Here is an 11,306-nt window from a genome sequence, read left to right as displayed (position 1 = left end):
TGTTTACTCTAGCTCCCAAATGAGGGCAATTTGTTGGTTTCTTTTCCATTATAACTTCCACCAGTATCTCTTATTATTCATGCATTCAATTGATAGTTAATAAATATCAGAGACTATACAACAAGATGACAGTCTGTCCCTTAAAAATAAATTCTATCGACTTAAATTTTTCTCTGTTAAAAACAAATATGTTCCCAGCTGTGCCCATATCAGCTCATCAGCATAAAGCACAGTACAAAAAAGATCTTCTTTGAAACATCTCCTATTGTCAGTATACCTTTTATGACTGAGCACATATTTTTCTTCTGCAAACTGATGAGTTGAATTTTTATTAAGAAAGATTTGTGGTAAGACTCAAGAAGATTTGTGTAATATTCTCTCCCATACTAAGAAAAGATCTTCCCATTCATCATCAATGGTTGATAAGAAGTGCCGTTTTAACAACATTTCTAGTGATGAATGAGCATATCCTTCTTTCATATTAAAACAAATATTAAAAAACAATCTTCTTGAATCATAGAAGAAATCTTTCAATACAGTTTAATCATAAGGGGTGGAAGTGAAGTTAACAAAGGAAGGCCATGCATGAAAGGAGGTAGTCCCCCCAAATGCCATCTTTACTCTTCTACAGTTATAAGAGGAAAGACTAAGTACCATTATGCAATGAACTAACACATGAATAACCTTCTGAAGTGTGTATCATGTACATTAAGAAACTGGAGAGGGACATTGAGCACCAGTTAATGACCTTCACATGATAGACTACCTCCAGAAAACATCACAAGTTTGTTGACATATAACTCTCCAGTCCAGTGGTACAGGAATTGGTGTTAAGTCCTTTTAAGGGTATGTGCAGTGAATGAGCTGACTTATTTCAGCTTTAGGGCAGTCTAAAAAAAGGCAATTGTTTTGAAACTTAGGACTCGATCATGATTAGTTCTTTTGTTATATGACTGAGGAAGGAAAAATAGATGGCCACAGAATGCTGTTTAATACTCTGAACATTTTACATAGTCTGCACAAATGTCATTTTGAAATAGCTATAATGGTAGTGCTTCACTCACTAGGTTGGCCTTTAGAGCTTTTTCATTAAATGCCTCATTTTGAAAGAAAAAAGTCAAGTTATTTTAAATCTAACTCGACTACAATTAGGATGATGATTTTTCTCAGTACAAAATATTGTGCAGAGTTTGGGATAGAATTAAGACACAGGCATAAGTTTTTAAATACTTTACCTTATTTTTAAAATCTGTTTTTCATTTTAAAAAGAATTTGCTGAGGCTTAACAAATATATTAAGTGTAAAATGTGGTTGTTATCCCAGTAGATGTGGGTTGTTAGAGCTAGGATTTTATCACTTCAGATGCACTGATGTGACAATAATAGAATATTTTAGTATACTAGCTTAATGTAGAGGGTCACTTTTTTTTTCTTGGTAAGGACAAAATAGTAATTATTTTATACTTAGAAATCTATAGCCACTGCCTCTGTTACAACTTCTCAATTCTGCTATTCTCAACTATTAATTCTGTCATGTAGATAATAGAGCCGTGAGATAATACATTAAATAAAATTGGGACTGTGTTCCAATAAAATATTGTTTATCAAAGCAAGCAGTGAGCTGTATTTGGCCTGCAGGTTGTAGTTTGCTACCCATGATTTAATCCACCTAGACCCTTACTGTTTACTTAAAATAAACTTTAGAGGTTACAGTTCAGGGGTTGATTCAGCAGTTCCTAATCAACGTTGGGTCTGATGACCTCTCTCCACAGCCTACCCTACATAACCCCAAGATGACTCCTTTAGTACCAAATACTTGATCCAATTCTAAAAACAGGAAGCATGAGCCTTCCTCATAGGCTTCACTTCCTTGAATAGGAAGAAAAACAGTTCCCAGAAGACTCCCACAATTCTTATCTTTTGCCATTAGTCAGATCTGGTCAAAGGTCTCACCCTAGGCTAATCACTGCCAAGAGAGGATAGAAGTGGCATGATTAACTGAAAGCAGTTTATTCTCTGGGGCTGGCCATATTGTCATTGAAAAGATGACTTGTGGATGAAAGCAATGGCTGAACTGCAGGCTGTTAGTTCTATGCCATGCAAAGAGTAGTGAGTTTTGTCTTATTTTGTTTTCTCTCCTAGAACTTGAGATTTTAGATGGATTTCGAATTCTATTTTGATTCACAGAGGTAGAATTAAAATTGACTCTTTGGCTATCCCTTGGGTCTTTTGCCATTAGATTTCTATGTCTTGTCTGTGCTGTCATATACTTTAGGCAGATATTTTTACTTTGTCATTTGTCTATCCAAAGAAATTGCAGGAAAGAGTGGGAAAGAATATCTATAGATCTCAATCAATGGAGAGAAAAATGTTCCCTGATGTGGAATCTTAATCTCCCAAGAGCCATAATCTCACAAGCCATAATTACACAAGTACAAATTGGAAAATCTAAATACAGAGACTGGATTCTGGTCCCAAGAAAAGCTACAACTGAAGATGTACATCAGTTCAGTTGGATTATATGTTGTACTCCTACTGGAAAGTGATAAACCTCAACCCTAAAAAATCTTGAAGAAATCCATAGAGAGTATAAATCTGCAATTGAAAATGATGTCAAAATACTGTTTGAAAAAGTTAATGAGATTTTTGTCATAAGATAACAAAAATAGAGTTAGAAAAAACACAAATTAGTATAAAATGAAGATTTAAAAAGGGATTGTTTCATTAATCCCTTTTTCACCTTCTAACTACCTGTGTGGTTTCAACACAGTTAAAAGCATTTTCAAATAAATCAAATTATTAGTTACTCTAATATAACATATATGTTAACTAGAAAATGTGTAAGTATATAGGCTTGAAGGACATTGAAACATCTTCCTTTCCAAAAATGTTTTGGCAGCCCAATCAGTAGCTGCATTCTCAAATCTACCCACAAATATTGATTGGTGCATCCTTTCAGGCGTGAGACCCTGTATCTGGTCATTCTAATCTTATTATACACCCCACTGGGTTAAGGAATTGAAGATCTGTGTTAAAATGCAAAAGCCACCTGGAAGAGATAAGACATTAAGCAATTACATGCCATTAGAATCTTAATTCGTCAGATTAGTCTCAATCACTTGCAAAGACCCTTGAGAGACCCAAGTATGGTCAAATAACTAATGTGTTTTACCAGGGTAGTGATAGATAAGTTATATCCATGAAAACTAGTATAAGTGAGGCACTTCATTTCTGAGGGAGGACATTTATATCTTTAGCAGAAAACATATTGTTGCTTTGGCCAAATTTCTATCTATATTTATCCAGAAATTCCAGCAATTCTTTTTAATTTTTTAATATACACATGCACACATGTGTCCACACTCAGACCAGAGAATATAGTATTCACTTAGAATATATTAAGAAATGTTGAGCAACACAGAAGTTGGAGACAGATCCAACTTACAGTTTTCTCTAATTTTACTGAAATATTATTTATTGAATGTTTAGAGTTGGACGGTCCTTGAGATAATTTCTTTAAGTGACAAAACAAGGATTCACACATTGTCCTGATTGATTTTAAGGTAGGGGATTTTTCTAAACAGTTAAATTCCTTTTCCTGCTGAAAATTAAAAAAATAGAAGCAGAAAACTTGAAGTTCTTTGCACTGTGTCACCATGTATTCCTGTTAGAGTCAAGTAATAATGGCCTCACTCAAAAAGGAAAGTTTTCTCCTGTTTGCCACACCTAGGTAGTTGCCTTCATTTATGTCACCTACTTCCACTAGACCCATAAACATGTCAATTTGCAGAATTTGCAGCCCCTGCTATACTGCCTCATACTCACTTATGATACAAGACAAATGGGATTCTATGCTATTTAGAACACCACAAGCTTACAAATCAATAGCACTAAAAATTCTTCAGAAGTATTACCAGATGTTGAACAAAATGACTATAATCTATTGTTATTATAACTTCCTGTGAAGAAAGATCCATTAGCGTTAGTAAAATTATTCTCAAGTAAAAGTTCCTATAAAATGAAAAAAAGAAGTATAAAAAAATGACAAAAAAGTAAGATTGAGAGAAATAGTTTTATCACAGAATAATTTTACAAACAAGAACAGCTTTTTACATTAAGTTGTATAAGGCCATTGGAAACTAAGAGAATTAATTCTTCACAACACAGTGTTCCCCATTTACAAACTTTTGCAATGTCCAGAATTAACCAAGTTCATTTAAGATACCTGTGTTAAAATTTAGAAACAAGATAACCTATGTTCGAGGTATGTTTAAACTGATAAAATTTTAGTATGCATCAACAAGAGTAAAATCACTAAGTCACATCATTTAAGAATTACAGAAATTCTGATCAGAGGTACATATTGTAATAAGGTAGCAAACTTCAGATCTCAGACGAGATCATCTGCTCACTGTCAATGATCATCTTGTATGTCAATAGACATGAGATACCTGCACAGCATGAAAACAAGCTGTTAATTAAGTTGATTCAATGAAGAATGGAGATCAAACTAACCAGCTATCAGGTATCAGTTATTCAAATTTTCAGAGTACTCTGGTATTTGTTGTTGTTGCTGTTGTTTTTACTATTTCTACCAGTTTCTTTAGTATATTGTTAGTCAAACCTAATTTCCTCAGTTGGGTGCAAGATGAAGTCTTTCCACACTATGAGAATTGGTCAAAACCAACAGATAATCTATTTGGAAAGAAATGCTCAAAGAAGTTTCTGACAGGTTTCCCAAAGCTAATGAAAGTGTTCATTTATTAATATAAATAACATTAAGCATCTACATTAAGCACCTATAACCAACATGTTCAGGCCTGTCTTCTCAAATCGTGATGAACAATAAGAACCAAATGACACTGACAACATACATGGGAGGCCCCCAGCTAGTCTGGGACTTCTGAGACAGTTTCTCTGAGGAAATTACACTGAATCAGCTGTGGTGGATAAGTAAGCTTTAAGTCTTGTCCCACTTTGATGGCATTTACACTGATATCTCCAATTCCACTTGCTGTCTGACCTTCATTAGCATACTAGAGATACTCTAGTTGGTCCTATACTCTAGTTGGTCCTACCCTAAGGTTTTGCTGCACTATGTTCCCAGGAGTGTCTCAACTGAACTCTCTCTGGTCTCCTGTTTGGATATTCCTAAAGGTTTTGCTGATGTTCTTGCTTGAGAAGAAAACTTTGAATGGCAACTTCTCAAGCAGGGTCCTTCTGGGAGGTTAGATCTATATTTCTATGTCTCAACTACTTGGAAGAGCAGAGTAGTCCTCAGCACCTTTCTGTGAACCCAGTGACCATGGATTCCCCAAGATGGTGTGCCTCTGTTATCTCTGACACAGTTCAGTGGGTTGGACCAGCACCAGGTGACCACTATCTGAGAAAGTCCCAGGGCTCTCTTTTCCCTCAGCCTCAAGTCCTCTGCTTCTCCTGGGCCTGCTTGCCCCTTCAACAGATAAGCCAGAGCAGAGAACCACCTTATTTATACATATGGTTTAAATTTCAACTCAGAAAGAACATAGCTTATCCATTATATATGAATTATTCACTACATGTGAACATTCATTTAACCAAATTTCCTTGATTAGCTCTCTTATCTTAACCAAATTTCTTGTTCTACAAGTGACTCAATATTCCTTCCTGCTGGGACTGAGTCTTTCTCATTTCCTGGCCCAATTCTGTTTCTGTACCACCTATGACAAAGAATGCCATGTGTAGGAATCCTTTGATGGTTGACTGGTCATTAACCACAAAAGGAAGCAAAGGCTATGTTTACATAGAAGAGAGCAATATTACAATGCCAAGTGTAGTTAACTGGTAACAGTTTTCTTAAATCTCAAGGGGCTTCCTCAGATGACAGTCTAAAATATAAAGTTCTTAAAGGATAAAATGTCTCAGAATTGTAATATTTGCTTTTGGTGAAATCACCTGCATTAAGCAAAATAAAATAGTTAAGTCTGTATTTTACATTATCTTACCTTTCGATTTTCTCTGACAAATTTGCTCATTTGATTCTTAAGAGAATCAGACATTTCAGTGGATTTTTAAAAAGATAATGCATAATCATGTTGTCCAACAAAAAATATTTTCCAGAATTCCCTCACAAAAGATACAAATTAAAGATACATATTTCTTTCATTACAATATTACTGTGTGGCTGGTTGCAACTAAATATCATGAAGCAGTGACAGAGTAATCTTATCAACACTGTATGGAACTATGAATTCACCATATGTATCAATTAAAACTTTAATTTTATTTGAGCACTTGAATATATTCAAATGAAATCTTTAAAATAAAGAATAAGGGCATTTAATGGTGTTTGATAATAATTGAATGAATGATAATAAGCATGAGGAACATTATGTAATCAATAATGGCACTTAGGAAGAAAGAAAATTGCAATAGTTTAACTTTCTGTCTTACATCTGAAAAAAGTATATCTGAGTACTTTTTTCCAACTACATAAATATTTTGATTAATATATTTATGAATCTTAATGTCTCTGGTGGAAAAAAAGAACTATGCATATTTTTCTGCTAATTAGCTGATAGTACATAATATATTTTGAATTAACATTATGAATTCCAAACTTTTTGTTTAATAATTGTTTGGTTAATTTTTGGTCCAAACACAAAAAAATTAAAATCAAAGAATGTGTTATGTATTGCTCAAATTTTAAGTCAATAGTAAGAAAATAGTCCCCATAGGATTAAAGAGAAAAATAGGAAAGATCACATATTAAAAGACATCCAGGGTTAAAAAAAATCACTTTCTATTTTATTTGACATAGAGACTTTAGATGTAGAAATTTCTAGACCCCTATGATAGTTTGTATGTGAGGTGCCCTCTCCCAAGGCTCTTGTGTTAATGCAAATATTCAGAGCTGAAATTATTAGAGTATGAGAGCTGTAACCTAATCAGTCTATCCTAGTTTAAATGCATTAGCTGAGGGGTAACTGTAGGCAAGTTGGGCATGACTAGAAGAGGTTAGTCCTTGGGACATGCCCCAGAAAGTTTATTTTTCCTGTCCTTTTTCTCTTCTGTAAGCTTCCTGGCTATCATGAGCTGTGCAGCTTTTTTCTACCACACACTTCTGCCATGAAGTTATACCTCACCTTGAACCCAGAGCAATGGAGTTGGCTGACCATGTACTGAACCTTTAAAATCATGAGCCCAAATAAACTTCTTCCTCTAAGTTGTTCTTGTGAGTTATTTTGATCACAGTGACAGAAAGTTGGCTAACACAACACAAAACAATCATTAAAGAATTAAAGTATTCCTAAAATATGTTGTAGGTCAAGCATGTTCTCTTCTAGTTTATTTTTGTTTAGGTATATTCTATACACACCTTTTCTGGAACCCATCAAAGACCTATGGACCTAGAGCAATTACATAGCCTGAAATCTAAGGAAAAATAGATGCCTACAAGAACAGATAGGACAAAAACACTGACAGGTTTTCATAGAAATAAATAAGAACAACTCATTTAAAATTTTTTAGCAAATTTGTAGAAGCCAAATGGCATAAGAGGGAACTGCACAGAAAATGCAGATTCTAGAAGAGTTTATCCCCATTCTTTGACCCTTTTCACAGTATAAAATGAGTACTCATCAGAAGATGAGGGATAGAGCAACAAGCTAAGAACAAAGAAACAAATAAAAAGCCTGACCTCATTATGTAATCCTGTAGGAAAAAAGCAGCCAGAGCTGTAGGAAAGGAACAAGGTCCTGCCTAGACCCTTTTCCCCTATGGAGAAAATCTATAGACTTAATTTAGTAAGGGAGCAAGGTGCAAGTGAAAACACTTTGCCCCAGGAGGAAGTGTAAAATATATTCCTATGGAAGGAGCAGAAAATAATCCTGGGATCAGGATTTAATATCAATATTATTGGGGGTCTCCTACTGCCAGCAGATTTGGAAACACAAAACCATCAAGGATGCAGGTGGAATTTAACCAGATCACTGACATAACCTCATCCCAAAGACCCAGAAACACAGACTGAGTCTATAGCAGGAAGCAGAGGCCTCCTTCCCCTACTGCCTCCCAGCACAAACTTAACAATCAGAGAACAAGCAAAAGTAGTGTACCTCTCTAAAAAGTGTCAAAAGAATGAACAGAGATCACCCTAAGAGCAGACACAGGAGAAAAAACAATGTCTGCGGATAATACAGAAATATTCACTCTAATCAAAAGGTAAAACTAGAAGAATATGAAGCTTATGGTGTGCACTGAAGAACCCATAACAACATCAAAGCTGAAACCCAGCAAGCCCATGATGAGATCAACTCAGCCACACCTATTGACAGTGTAACAGGAGGCAAGTCAATTGCAGGCACAAACATTATCCACCTGTCTTTACTGTTCTGGTCAAAATTTCCAAAATTAAAATAAAAAAGGCAAAAATATGGCAAAAAAATAAAATATAATAAGGGGGAGGAGGAATACTATTAAGGTCCAAAGCAACCAAGAGAATCAGACTCACATTTGAAACACTTATTGGATCTGTCAAGTGTATCATATAGTGGTAAGCTATTGTTGAAAAGGTAGACCACATGAATGATCAGATAGGCATTTCAGCAAAGAGATATATACTATAAGAAAAATTCAAATGGAAATACTAGGAATACAAAGCACACAGAGATGAAGAATACTTATAATTAACTCATCAGTAGACTCCAAATAACTAAAGAAATGTTCATTAAATTTGAATATAGGCCCATAGAAAGTGCATAAATTGAGATACAAAGAAAAAGGAAAGAGTAGAAAAGAGCAAAGCATTTGAGAGCTTTAGGAAAAGATGAAATGGGATAACTTTACTGCAATTGTAGTTCAAGTAGGAAAAGAGAACATAAAGAGCAGAAGAGATATTTAAATAATAATGGTGAGAAATTTTCATAAGTAGTATATCAAACCATAAATCCAATAATCTTAGAGAATTTCAAGTAGGAAAAAAATCCCTCAAAACACTTCTAGAATATAAACATACTCTTATATTCTTATAAATCTTAGTCAACCACAGAAAAAGTCACAATTCATTTGGAACAAAAACATATTTAAAAAAAAATCAAAAACTGTGGAAATAACAAGGTAATAGACTGACATCCTTAAAGTGCTTGGTGAGAGACTGGGCCACAATCCCAGTGCTATATGCAAAGGAAAATTATTTTAAATTATATTTGTTTTTCCAAACTAGGGACACATGAAAGATTTTTTTCTGGCAAGCAGAAACTGAGAATATAAATTGCCAGCAGACTTTTACTACAAAAACAAAAAGAATGTTAAAACAAGTTCTTAAGAAAGTAGGAAGAGAACAGAAGAGAAATATCTACACAAAGAAGTGATTGAGTGCTGGAAATGATAAAAGAAAGGTAAATATAGACTTTTAAAATCTATTTTTAATTGTTCAAAGAGAACTTACTATCTACAGAAAAAAATACTATAAAATACTTGCAATTTACAGAATATATAAAAGCAAAATATGGGAGAATATACAAAAGATGGAAGATGAAAACTGACCATTACATAAAAAAATGAAATAGTGTATTATTTGAATATAGACTGTGATTAATTAAAGATAAATAGTTAACTCAAGGAAAATAACTGGAAAAAGTTTAAAGGAGATGCAATTAATAAGATAATCATGAAGATAAAAGGAATTATAAAAAATGCCCAATACAAAAGGCAATTAAACCAAAGTGGATCAAAGAACAAATGAAACAAACACCAAACACGCATCATGAAAAAAAAATTTAATCACAATAAAAATTGCATTAAAGAGAAATGTTAGAGTCAAACCCCAAATATTTGCTGCCCATAAGAAATCCAATTTATATATAAAGATATATGTAGATTAAAAGTTGTAAGATGGGAAAAGATGTTGTATTAGTTAGGATTATTTAGAGAAAAAGAGCCAATAGTTCTATCTATCTATCTATCTATCTATCTATCTATCTATCTATTTATCTATCTATCAAGAGAGAGAGAGAGAGAGAGAGAGAGAGAGATTTATTATGGGAATTGTCTCACAGAATTTATGGAGACCAAAATGTCCATGAACTACAAGTTGGAGAACAAGGAAGGCCGGTGGTATAATTCAGGCTGAGTTCAAAGGCCTGAAAACCACAGTGGACAATGGTGTGACTCCCAATTCAATAATGGGAAAGCAGGAGATAGAGGGGGAACAGGGTGCTGATGTAATTCCTGGAGTCAAGAGAAGAGAGTGAAGAAGCACCCTATGAATATAACTAGAAATAATGTTTTACCAATTATCTCATTATTTTTAGTCAAGTCAAACTGCACTTGCAATGAACTATCAAAGACATATCATAAAAGCAAACAAAAAATGTAAATTGGGGTGGTTGTAATAATATAGAAAGAAATAGACTCCAGGACAAGATATATGATCAAGAACATAAAGAGAACTTTCAAATGGCAAAGTAAATCTAACAATCCTAAATGTGAGCATCTAATGAGAGATTAAAAATGCAATAGGGTGGGGGGACTCAATGAAGAAACAATAAGCAAATTCACAAATCTGGTGTTAAACATCAACACTTCCTTTACAGTAATCAGTAGAATATGTAGACAAAAAGTCAGGAAGAACAGTGAAGACTCAAATAATACTATGAACCAATACAATCTACTTGATATTTATATAAAATGCTACCCAATAATAGTAGAACGTAAATTTATTTCAAGTCCACATGGAACAATCACCAAGATAGGCCATGTTCTAGGTCATAAAATTAACCTTGACACATTTAAAAGAATTAAAATAATATAATGGAATTGAATTAGAAATAAATTACATGTTACCCAGGAAAATCCTCAAATATTTCAAAATCATTCACTATATTACTTCCTTAACCGTGATGTAGGAAGAAATCAAGAGAAAATTTAGAAAATATTTTAATTGAATGAAAATGAAAAAATAAGACATCAAAATTGGTTGGATGTCTCTAAACTCGGCTTATAGAACAACTTATATTATCAACTATTTCTGTTATTCATTAAAGATGATAAACAAATGTCAAATAAGCCCACAAAAAGATGCTTAGAATCAGTAGTCATTTGGGATATGCAAATTAAAACCAAAAGAAGATATCATTACAAATCTATTATTGTGACTAAAGCTACCATAAAAATCTGACAGTTCCATGTATTAATGAGATTGAACAACTCAAACTCTCCTACATCACCATTTGAAATGTAATATGATACAAATCACTTTGGGAAAAGTTTGACTATTCCTTTTTGAATTGAATTTATACTTACACATGCAATTCAACATTGCCATTC

Source organism: Sciurus carolinensis, chromosome 7 (assembly GCF_902686445.1).
Source record: "Sciurus carolinensis chromosome 7, mSciCar1.2, whole genome shotgun sequence".
Classification (NCBI taxonomy): domain Eukaryota; kingdom Metazoa; phylum Chordata; class Mammalia; order Rodentia; family Sciuridae; genus Sciurus; species Sciurus carolinensis.
This window is presented reverse-complemented; position numbering follows the sequence as displayed.